General features: G+C 32.2%; 1 long non-coding RNA gene across 2 annotated transcripts; it reads left to right on the top strand.

Annotated features, from left to right (window-relative positions):
- Positions 1-2,536: 2,536 nt before the first annotated feature.
- Positions 2,537-5,231, top strand: LOC141716989 (uncharacterized). 2 transcript variants are annotated; one of them, XR_012573480.1, is made up of 3 exons: positions 2,537-2,682; positions 2,890-2,984; positions 4,666-5,231. It is a non-coding gene; the product is annotated as an uncharacterized LOC141716989 (long non-coding RNA). The 2 variants fall into 2 exon arrangements; XR_012573479.1 differs by having other exon boundaries at positions 4,736-5,228.
- Positions 5,232-9,246: the final 4,015 nt, after the last annotated feature.

Consider the following 9,246-nt stretch of genomic DNA (forward strand, 5'->3'; position numbering starts at 1 on the left):
GAGGTTAAACAATAAAAAACGAGGTGATTCAAAAGAATCAAGTTTCCTGTTAAACAGTCAATAAAATTGGATATTCATTTAAAAAATTTTAAAACCAAGGTTAGGTTGCTGATCAGTCACGCACTAACCCCGAGCAAAGCACACATCACCGCTCTAACTACTGGATCCAAGGCACACATTGGCCTAACTTGACCATCGATATGGTCTGACCACGAATCTGGTCCACACAAAGAAAACTATTCAACTCTAAAGCAGTTCAATATGATAAACAGTATAATTCAATAAAACCAGATCATAATCAATAGCAATAAAACATTTGTATAAGAGCATGGTGAAAATTCATGGGTACCAGAAAGGGTATGTCAAAGTATATAAAAGAAATGGCCTCCAGCCTGTAGGATAATCGGGTATTAAATGGATAATGTTTTTACAAGGTCTAATAGTTTGATGTCACAAGGTATGGTTGAGTATAAAAGTTTCTGTATGTTTAAACAATTATGTTCCAGTGTTTGGTATATGATGGTTATATAATTGTGGAGTAGTATCGTATTTATGTGGTTTAATATCTGGTAAATCAACAAGAAATGGTTTACAAAGAATAAGGCTTACGGCTCAAAGACCAAATGATGTGGCTCAGGTTCAAGGCTGAAGGATTCAAAGTATTTCCAATATAAAACAGAGCTATTTTGAATATTAACAATATGTCACAATAGAATTTAGAAATATTTGCAATCTATCTCGAGAAAGGTTTAGAAGTACTTGCCTTATCATAATCGATTTCAACTTCACTTGTACTTGTCTAATGACCCCATTCAACAATCACTCGTCTGTTTCTCCTATGCCTCGCTTCTATCCTCTGATCACTTGCGGTATTTTCTACATGTCAATTCTATTTTCTGATCACCTGCTTCTCTTTCTTACGCATTGCTTACTCTGCTAGGCATCATAAGTATCTATTAATATTTAACTCATACCATTCTATTCGACATACACTTCTATCTACCCTTCGTTTTACTCAAATCCGATTAACGGATTGAAAGTTACGCTATAAACAAGTAATCACCGAACATATAGACCGACAGTCAACCAACAAGTCACATATAACACATAACACGTCAAATAATCAATGCCATCCCATTTATAAAGAAGTCTCGGGTCATAAACAGGCTTTCGGTTACTTAAAATGATTTTTAAAACATTTTTCGGAATTAAAACGGGTCGTTGGATCAATTTTGGAGTAATAAACAGGGTTTGGTTGGCCAATTCTGGCTCCGAAATAATTTTAGAATAATTATCGAGCCTTGAAAATAATTTAGAATAATATTTTAAAGCTCGAAACTATTTTTCGGAATTTTTAAATCATTTTTAAATAATTAAATCTAATTAAATAAGTAATTAAAATCAATTAATAATTAATTAAATCAATTAATCAATTAATTTTCAAATTAATTGACCAATTAATCAATTAAAAATTAACTGAAATTAATTAACTAATTAATTCAGATTTATTTTTGAATTAAAAATAATTTTTGGAATTAAAATACTAATTTTTAGAATTTTCAGAAATTAAAAATGAATTTTTATAATAAAAATAAATAGGAAATATGATTTTTAAACATTTTTAAAACAGGAATCCAACTTTTGCAAACTCTGGAAAGTTCAGGGACTGAACTTCATCGTTTTCAAAAGTTGGGGTACTAAACTGCAATTTTCCAGCCCTTCGCCGGAAAACAGTCGGGTTCGCCGGAGAACTCAACTCCGGCCTTCTCCCACCACCACAAACTCCAGATTTAATCTATACTTCACAAGGAACACAACCATGCCATCAATTCATTCTAATCATCCCGGAATTAGCCGGAAAATGATCAAGAATCTCGCCGGTTTCCGGCGAGTTCGACGAAAACTTTAAAACCTAACTCCCTCTTTTACAGACCTCGTTGATTCATGAAACTTATACGACTAGATTGCAAATTTCACAGAGAACACAACCCACTATAACACAACATCAATCTATCACAGAATAAGAAACCCCCAAATTTCAATTGAAAACATTCATACGGGTTATAAACCCTAATTTTAAAATTAGAAAATCAAACTCAAATTTGAACATGTTATTGAACTCCAAATCAGACGTATGACATATGAAAATCATCAGGAAAGCAGGCTCTACAACATACAATCATCAAATCATACAAACAATCATCCGAACAAAAATTCATATTTTACACTACACCATAGATTGGCTATAGCAACCACATTTCTAAAATTTTATCAAAAAATGTTGTTATTGAGAGAACATTTACATATATTGCAAGGACCTTTAAAAGTGTTGCAAATAAAGGGCAAAAATCAGAAGGAGGTAAAAATTAGCTTCTTATTGCAATGAATTTTTTCAAGCATTGCGGTAAGTCCAAATTTTGGACCCAAAATATTGGCGGGCTTCAAAATTGTCTGAGCTACAAATTTTACCGGGCTTACCAGGAATAAATTAAATAATAAAACAAAAAAAAATAAAAAAAATAACACAACAGACGCTCAGACACAACCACACACCTAACACCCTACAAACACGAGAGAGGGTCAGAGGGAGACGAGGAGAGAGAAGGAAGATTCAAGCTGCAACACGAGGGGAAAACAAGATCTAATATTGATGTTTGGGAAGAAGATGTACGCTACAACAAGGTAAATATTTTCCCCAAATTGATTATATACATGTTCTTCTTTAATTGATTATGTATGGCCTTTTGTATTCAAACTACAATTTTAAAATCTTAATTAGTTTGTTTTTGATATTCAAATCTTCTTTCTTGTTCTTCAATTACTGCTTTATTATATTCTTAATTAGTGTTCTTAACTTTTTAATTTAATCATTCATATTTGATTGTGGAGGATGCGGCTGAGATAGAGAATGATGGGAGTTTATTTGTGAAGCATTACCATGTGTTTTGGTTGGAATAAATGGGGATGTGATGAGTCGCGGATAGGTACACATATTTATGTGTGAAAATGTTTGTATTCTATTTACTCTTTATGTTTGGGACTTGTAATTGTTTCTATTATATGGGTTGGTTTTGGTTTAGTTATGTATATAATAACTCGATGACAAGAACTTACCTTCCTATATGCGTGGTTATTTATTTTTCTTGTTGTGCTAATTGAGAAAGTTTTCTCTATAATTTAGTGGTCATTTAATGCTTGGTTATTGCAATTTTAGTAATTTTATTGAATAATTACATTTATAAAGGAAAGAAAATCCTACAAAACTTGAAATTCTAATTAATAATAATTGTATATGTGCTATATTGCAGAGAGGATTTTGCTAATTTTATAGGATTTGTTTTTAAAAGTTTTGGTGATCGGATTAGGCATTGGATGACAATTAATGAACCATACTTGTTCATATCATAAGCCTATATAGTAGATGTTTATCCACCAAGTTATTGTTCACCCCTTTTGGAAACTATTTTTTTGAAATTCATATATGAAGTCTCTTATTGCGACACAATATAGTACTTTACCATGTGAAGGCCACCAAACTATTATATGAGCATTTTCAGGTGTTCTTATAATCTAAATCTACAGTGTCCTGGGATTATATATATATAATTGCAAAATAAAAAGTTGTGTATTTTCAGATGATATTGCTAAACGTATGGCCCTATCCTTTGTATTTTTTAGACTTTAGGCTTAATGTTATGATTACAATAGCTGAGTTGGTTAAAGAAGTGATCAGTAGTTGGCTGATAGGAACATGAACAAAGCTACCTGATATATTTAGTAGAGGTTGGAGTAATTTGATATGGGCTGATTATGGGCCTTATTATGTTAAGGTTAGAAAAGTTTGTAAAGTTGAGCTTTGAGGCCCATTAAAGAAGATGAAGTTACTGGTATGGTTAAGTCCATTTTCAAAGATTGAACTTATGTTGGTAATCTTTTTTTCTTTCTTGTTTTACTCACCTCATCAGTCAATTTTATTAGTATTATATATGAATGCTTTGAATTATTCCCTGATCCGTCTAAAGAAGGTCAATAATCTACATACATATATCTTTAAGTTTATATATTTAAGTGCTCATGGCCTCATGCCGTTTCAAGCCTTTCTGAACATATTAGTTGTTTTGTTATAAATTGACTTTTGAGATATGGTTTAGGTGGGTTGTACGTGTCCACTCAAACAGAGTACATAAAATCAGTAGTGTGTTTTGATATCATTCCAAGTTGATGGTCAAATGGTGAGCCTTGGTTGATGGGAAATCAATCACTTCTATAGTTTTATACATTATAACCTTCATAAATTAATGGTCAAATATATCCGTAGGTGCTTCTAGTGCACTTGTTGGATTACTTGGTGCAATGTTGTCTGAACTTATCATAAATTGGACAATCCATGCTAATAAGGTACTTGACAAACAGATATTTATGATGGAATTATGAAAAAAGTGAGTTTTTATTTACAGTGATATAAAGTTCAGTCTAGTCATCATCCATATTTGTTTTTCCAGGTAGCAGCTCTTGTGACTCTGTTACTTGTAATTATCATTAATCTGGCAGTTGGAATCCTTCCAAATGTTGAAATCATTATTGTTTAAATATACTAATTGGTGTTCCGTTGGTGTGTTATAGAATATATACTCTTGTTTGCTATTTATTAATGAATTTCTGCAGGTCTTAATGGTTGCTGAAAAGAACCGTAAAATTGCAACTTCCAAGTATTAAAAAGTTTTATTTTTTCCAGTATAAATGGTTGAGCAGAACCAGCTTCCACCTGTTTATCAGAAATTTTCTACCGAGTATAATTTTGGTTCCATCCTTTCACAAGATGTTAAGAGTACCTATGGAAGCTTTCCTACACAGAGAAGCCATTTTCCCATGGGAATTATACTGGTGCAGGATTGCAGTACCCCACAGCACGAACATACCTAGCCACCCAGGACCTTCCATTAGCTTATTCTTCACCCGTATTTGTTCAAGCACCGGCTGAGAAAGGGATTATCGATTTTTCCATCGATTTTCTCATGGGTGGCGTCACTCCAGCCGTGTCCAAAACTGCTGTTGCTCCAATTGAGCTGTGAAACTTTTGATCCAGAACCAAGATAAATGCTTCTGATTTAGCGAAAAAGCTAAATGAAGATTACTAATATTAGTTTTGTTTATTAATTAATTTGGTGTTGTAATTTATCCTTTTGTATTGATGTACATTTTGTATTGATGTACATTCTGAATTGTATGTATGATTATGTTGGAACAACCAATGCTTTTGAATAGTTGTTAACGGTTATAAAATGACATTGGTGTGAGATTTGTGGCATAAAAAATGCCTGGTTTAGTTTATTTATAGTCAAATCCTATTTTTTTTTTAAATAATGTTGCAATTGTGTCGAAATATGTTGCCATTTACAATTACATCAGCTATAAAATATTGCAATTGGTTCCAAATTGTTACAATATTTGTCAAATTTGACCTTAAATTTCATTGCAATTGGACCCACTAATGTTGCCTTAAGGTGGTTATTTAGCTAACAAAAACAGCTATTGCAATGATTTTACCGCGTTGTAATAAAATATATTTTATTGCTATATATGGTTTATTGCAATAATGTTTTGTCGTTGCAAAATATTGCTTAAAATGTTACAATAGGACCTCTATTGCATCACCACCGGATGCAACGCCAAAATTTTACATATTTGTTGCCATAAATTCTACTGCAACATAAATAGCCCATAAGGCAATAAATTTTTGTGGTTGCCATAACCATTTTATGGTGTAGTGTTAATAATTTTAATTCGAAAATAAATAAATTTTCAAAAAATAAACCTTTGATTCTGCAGTGAAACAAAGCTCAGAATCTGATAGAACACTTCAAATCCTTCGTTTTGGTTACTCAAGCTTTGAAAACAGAGATCTGTAACGCCTTCGTTTTGCTGTTTGATTCTTAGAACAGTTTATGTAATTAGGGTTTTTCTCAGAAAATTATAGAATTAACTATCTGCAAATGATTTTGATACGAAATAAAATACGGTAAAAGGCTATTTATAATTACGGAAAATTAGTATCCCGTTGGATCATTCCGGATATAAAATGGTACGTTTATTTGTAAAAACTGATCCAAACGGTATCGGTTTTCGAGATAATTATCCAAAACAGTACAATTTGTACTGCGGTCTTGGTCTCAGCACCTGGTTACACGTATTACGAGGTGATAATTGTGATAGTTTAATAAAAAGCTCCCGTTTCTCGAAAATACGAGTTTTATTGATTTACTGAAATGAATATTGTATCGAAAATGTTGCGCCGGGACCCGCGCAGGACAAACCGTATGCCGGATCGAAAAAGTCGAAACATGGAATATGCTCGGAATATTACAATTAGGTTATGAAGGAGTTCTCGGAAAAGTTTCGGGTTCTAAAAACGTAACAACGGATGACGTCGGTTGGTTCCCGTTTTTATAAAATAGATTTTAAATACTCGGAAAAAGATTTTAGAAATTTCAGATGATTCTTATAAATCCATAAACCAACATAAAAATAAATAGGAAGATATGACAATTATCTATATTTTATTTTGGGCATATAAAAATTAAAATACTCAATTAATATTATTTTTGAATATCCAAGTACAGATAACATTTAACAATTAACTCACAGAATAGATACTGTACACACATAATAATTGTATAATAGCAAAAATAATTACACGATATATCCCGGATATTACAGTTTTGGTTGCTCAAGCTTTAAAAACAGAGATCCTCAACACCTTCAAATTGTTGTTTGATTCTTGAAAGATTATATGAATATATAGATTTTCTCTGGAAATTTATATAATTACTGTCTGCAAATGATTTTCGGTAAGAAATAAAATACGGTAAAGGCTATTTATAATTACGGAAAATTAGTATCCCGTTGCATCATTCCGGATATAAAATGGTACGTTCATTTATAAAAACTGATCCAAACGTTACCGGTTTTCTGGATAATTATCCAAATCAATACAATTTGTACTGCGGTCTTGGTCTCAACGCCTGGTTACACGTATTATGATGTGATAATTGTGATATTTTAATAAAAAGATCCAGTTTATCGAAAATACGAGTTTTATTGATTTACCGAAACGAATAATGTATCAAAAATGTTGCGCCGGGACCCGCACAGGACAAACAGCATGCCAGATCGAAAAAGTCGAAATATGGAAAATGCTCGGAATACTGCAATTAGGTTAGGAAGGAGTTTTCGGAAGAGTTTCGGGTTAGAAAAACGTAAAAACGGATGACGTCGGTAGGTTCCCGATTATATAAATTAGTTTTTAAATACTCGGAATTTTTTTATAAAATCCGTATATTTCCTATAAAATTAGAAATCAACATAAAAATAATTAAGAAGATATGACAATTATCTATATTTTATTTTGGACATATAAAAATTAAAATACTCAATTAATATTATTTTTAAACATCCAAACACATTTAACACTTAACAAATAATTCACGGAATAAATACTGAACATACATAATAATTATTTATTAGAAAAATAATTACACGATATATCCCGAATATTACATATTACATCGATCTGACATCCATTTTCCAGATTTCATATTCATGATAAGCAACTACCGCAAGCAAAATCTTGATAAATTTGGACAAAGTGATTGGTGAGAGGGTTTCATCATAGTTAATACCGTAAATTGGCTCGAAATCGTGCTTTATAGGTATATACATTACCATTCATGTTTATTTTCTTCTCGAAAACCCATTTATATCCTATAGTTTTACCCCTTAAGGTGGATCAACCAAAGTCTATAGTTTATTTTCATACATGAAATCCATCTCAAATTTTATGGCCTCCAACCATCTCTTAAAATTTAGACTGTTAATATTAAATTGGTAGGTATAATACTCAATAATCCTCAACAAACATCACATCACCATCTTGAATAAAAGAAATCCCTAATATATCTCGGGATCATGGAGAATTCTACTAGATCTACAAACATCCTGTGCTTCTTGAGCAGTAATGCCTTCAACATTTTCATGTACATCCTGCTCATGTTCCAACTCTGGCTCAATGTTATCATGCAGTGTAAAGCATAATATAATTAAACATGTAATCAAGTAATTATAACTCAACATGAAACAGAAACAGATAAACAATATTAAATTATGAAGCACATGAACCCTAAAGATGAAGACATGATATATACAAAGAATCAAAAGATGAAAATGACTCTCTAAGTCCATAATCAAGTCATAGGAAGAAGTTCATTAACATGTTCAAGCATCTATGAAGAATAAAACATCAAAGGACTTCCAATATTAGTTACATGGTTTGATTTGGAGTATTAAAGATCAGGGGTTCAGTGTTTGAAGCTAGAAATAACCATCCAAGATGTATCAGCTTTGCAGTGCAAAAAGAATTGAATTAAATCAGTTCATGTTAGTTGTTTGTGAACTATACCAGTACACCAAACATCAACATTCCAGAAAAAGATCTAACACAGAAGAAATGGTTCTTTGGTACAGCTATTGGAGATAGAGAAAATACACCAAGGCAAAGCCAATACCTAGTGGTCGCAGGTTTAGGTCGCATGTTAGAGTTGTAAAGAAAAATACTAAGGCAAAGATCAGCTCATTGTGGTTGCAGGTTGTGGTCGCAGGTTGAGGTCGCGGGTTGAGGTCACAGGTTAGAGGGATGCCAAAATAACCTAAGGCAACTTCCACTATGAGGTCACAGGTTGGGGTCGCAGGTTAAGAGGTCGCAGGTTATTGGGCAGAGAAAATATTCTAAGGCAAACCTCTATTCACTGTGGTCACAACTTAATGGTCGCAGGTTACACAACTCCCCTCTAGTCGCCAGTTAGCACTTGGAATATTTATTCAGATTAACTGCAACAATTCAAGTGTTTTATGTGGACATAATTATGCCACCTGTCCAATGGAATTTGAAAGACTACAAAGCAGCAAATAAATTCAATTCATTTGGTCATCTTCTTCAGCTAACATAAAGTGTTTTATGGGAGCTCCATTAAAGACTTCATTTATTAAGCTTGTAAAGACAAAGTTGTGTTGTTGAATTTATTGTAGCTAATCAATTCATTGATTATATTGTAGCAACCTCAAGGATTATATTAATAAAATAGTATATTCCTCGAATTGTTTTGTATCTATTTTGATTCCGTACTTATACCGAAGAAATTGTAATGAATCAAAAAAGATTATAGGTATCGTATTCAACCCCCTTCTACGATA

The sequence above is a fragment of the Apium graveolens genome, chromosome 4, assembly GCF_009905375.1.
Source record: "Apium graveolens cultivar Ventura chromosome 4, ASM990537v1, whole genome shotgun sequence".
NCBI lineage: Eukaryota > Viridiplantae > Streptophyta > Magnoliopsida > Apiales > Apiaceae > Apium > Apium graveolens.